This window comes from Rhipicephalus sanguineus, chromosome 3 (genome assembly GCF_013339695.2).
Source record: "Rhipicephalus sanguineus isolate Rsan-2018 chromosome 3, BIME_Rsan_1.4, whole genome shotgun sequence".
NCBI lineage: Eukaryota > Metazoa > Arthropoda > Arachnida > Ixodida > Ixodidae > Rhipicephalus > Rhipicephalus sanguineus.
Window position 1 is genome coordinate 86,505,397 of NC_051178.1, and position 3,827 is coordinate 86,509,223.

The window sequence follows — 3,827 nt, forward strand, 5'->3', positions numbered from 1 at the left end:
TTTTATATAGTTGCGTTGTGTACGCTGGCTGTATCACACAATTAACTTTTAACAAGCATTGCAAAGTGAGATGTTGTGTTGTGTTTCCTTTCTCATAGATGTATTTCCAGCAGCGCGAAACTCACTTGAAAACTTGGTACTTATTTTACATTGCTCAACATCTCTAAAACAAATTTTGTCCAACTGTTTGATATATTTTGTGCCACACTAAATGCCAACTTAAAAATCAAGACCCTGTGTGCGCCAATGTTCCCTTTCCTATAGAATGGAATTTCCAGTTTTGTTTGTTGACTGACAGCAATGGACTGTTTTTGCCATATTTATACAGTAAAAGCTCGTAAATTCCACAATCATTATTTCGGAAAATCAGACAATTACAACGTGTTCTCTGGTCCCGCCAAGCATGTTTATTGTTTTATGGCACCGAACTCTCGTTAATTCGGTCATATTGGGGCGCAACCGGGTTAATTCGGACGAACCTCGGAACGCGCCGAGCGCGAAGCGCCGCAAATATGCGATGCAAAGGAGCGAAAACGGCACTCGCGGACGGCCGAAACGGCCGCTGGCTTTCAGAAATGCGGGGTCGTCGTCTACAATCGCGTTGTTATACGTAATAAGGAATGGGTTCAGAGCACGTTTCGGATTAGGACTAGACCGGGCCGCTCCCACGTCGGAACAGAAATATCAAGTCCCTTTTGCGTCGCGGGCCCGTTGGACGGCCCATAGCTGTTTTCGAGTCCGGGGCTAGTAAAAACATGCAGCCTCCCAGTTGGACGGCGTGATGCCTTCGCCGCCGTGTAACGCGGGGCTTTTGTAGAATATTTGTAGAATAAAGCAATGTGATAAGTAACCAGAAATCTTCTTTGAGGTGCGCTGGATGCCGGACAAAGTGATTTTCATATTAGCGTGCATGCGCAGGTGGTGGCTCGATTCGGGCTAACCTTCACTCAGTGATGGTAAAAGGGGAAAAAAACATTCTTGCCGATATATCATGCATATGCTTGCCACTGTTTAAGACATTGGAGCGACAACGTGTAAGTCTGGACAATATTGTCCGGCGCGTAGCATTGGCCGTCCAATATTGTATAACCAGTCAGATTGACTGGACAATATATCCGATCTACTGCCATTACTTAACCAATATTGTTTTACCAACGCATAAGCTGGCCCAATATTGCCATCCGTACGGCCTGGTTCTGCCAATATTGTATGTACATCGGCAAACATGGACCGTTGTTGCCAACCTCAAAGAATGGCACGACCAATATTGTATGTTGGCTGGCAAAGATGGACCATTATTGGCATCCTTGTAGGCTGGCTTGCCAACATTGGTTTTATAGTGGTTTGTATGGGCCATCGTTGGGCCGTCGTTTGCCAACGTATAAACAATATTGGACCAATGTGCTGTGCTGCCTGGGCAGAGGCTATATCAAACGAGCCACTGAAATATAATGCAGCTGTTAAAGCACCCGAACGTTTTGCAATTATTTCGCCCTCTCGCCATTCATGTCGGTGAGTGCGTTCCCACTGAAATGAAACGTGGCAGCTTTACCTTCTTTTGCGTGAAATTGAAGGCATTATTATCAGCTACACAATTCCCACTAACTATAATTTTCGCCTGCAGGGAAACTATCAAATTTTCTTTTCTGGAATTGAAATCATTATTCCATCTTCACCAGTGCCTTAAAAGTGCACTGTTTCATTCATCATTCATCACAAATAAGAAAGTTTGTTCACTAGCACCCTTGGGAAAATGTGATTTGAAGCAAAGCATCAATATTTCAAAGACAATTCACGCAACATTCGCAATTAGAAGAATCTTTCGCACAGTCTGACTGCCAGACACCAGTTTTGAGGCAAAGCACCAATACTTCAAAGACATTTCACGCAAGATTCGCAATTAAAAGAATCTCTCGCACTCTCGCTGTGAGACACCAGTTTTGAGGCAAGGCAGCAATACTTCAAAGACTAGCAATCTGAAGGATCTTTCGCAGAGTCTGGCTCTCAGATATCAGTTTTGAGGCAAAGCATCAATACTTCAAAGACAATTTACACAAGACTCGCAATTGGAAGAATCTTCCGCGCAATCTGGCTGTCAGACATCAGTTTTGAGGCAAAGCGTCAATACTTCAAGGACTCACAATTTGAAGATACTTTCACGCAGTCTGGCTGACAGGCACTAGTTTTGAGGTAAAGCATCAATACTTCAAAGTCATTTCACGTAAAATTCCCAATTGGAAGAATCTTTCGCACAGTCTGGCTGTGAGGCACCAGTTTTGAGGCAAAGCATCAATATATTGAAAGACATTTCACGCGAGATTCGCAACAGGAAGAATCTTTCGCAGAGTCTGGCTGTCAGAAACCAGTTTTTGCAAAACATTATATTTACAGCCTCTGGCGATGGCACAACTCGCACGACTGGTTGCAGCTCTGTGTTCTACGAGCACCTTCCTCAATGTGTGCAGCAATTTCTCCAAATACAACGTTGGGCGAATAAGTCCATTTACTGTGAGCTATCTGATAGTGACTGGCAGGATGTTAAATGCTGGTTCTTGCCTTGCAGGCCAACAAGAATCTGCAGCAACCGTGCTTGTAAGGCATTCTGCCAATGAGTCTGCTTTATGCCGCCCGCCAAGGGTCTAGGTTCAAGGGACGTCGTAAAGGAGGGCGCGGATGGGACGTTGCAGATGCACAGATATTGCTTTTCTTCAGTGAACTTCAGTGACAATGTCGCCACTTCTTGTGGTTTTGTCAGCGTTGCGATGAGGAGAATGCTTTCTCGCCATTTTTTTAATATTTATATTTCCCTTTTAAGTTTTGGACACTCATTAGACGAAACATTGTGGGGCCCTTCGTTCAAATGAGGTAAGAATGTTTACTGTGCATGGCCTAATGAACCATTCAGACGACGGACTGAATCCGGATTCGGAGGGGCGGACAGCGCGTCGCATGACCTCACATCAGCGATTCCCCTCGTCCGCGCGGCTCGCCGGACAGGTAATACCAACCTGTTTCTCACACTGGAATTCTGGCAGGAGAAAGCCGCAACCTCATCGGATTAACTCGCGGTGTCTGGCAACCAGTACACTTTTCGTCTGCTCGTGGACAGCCGCATGACCTGTCGCCTGATGTCCATGTCGCCGAAAAAAACATTTTAACTTCTGCGACCGACGACATGCCGTCTGTAAAAAAGGACGGGAGACGCATTCTGAAGAGCCACACTCGGAGGAACAAAGTGGTTGTAAGAAAACGTTGAGATAATTTTATATCACATCAGCCATCGCATTTAAATACCAGCAGGCGCTCACCTGCGCTAGCGCTCTTGTTCTGTGCTTCAGATCTGACTGACAGGCCCATCAACGTACCATAAAGCCGACGGCACGCGCTGTGGTGGTCAAAACTTTCCAGGCTGATATTGCACGTGGTCCTATGATTATGCGGCCTGGGAACTCTTGACCACCCCTTTAAGTGTACGCCTTACACCTTACTGTTAGTACATCAGTCCAGCTCTTATGGTTTCCCTGCATCTGAAGCTGAGCCCCTCCCCCTGCTCCACAGACCCACTTTCTAAGCCCTTTCCTTTTTACACATGCCTGTTTGTATCTTCACGTTTCACAAGCGCTCAGACCCAGCCAGCTTCTATAATCCGTTTCTAGTTCATTATTTCGCTTCTCCCTGTGACATCAACCAAACTCTTCAACACTCACCAGCCAAATATGAGAAGACCTGTTCCGACAAAGATAGGTACGTCGGCCAGCGTGTGTTAGGCTTCTCATGTCTGTTAAAACAACTTCTATCCAGCAATGAATTTGTGCGATGATGCCACC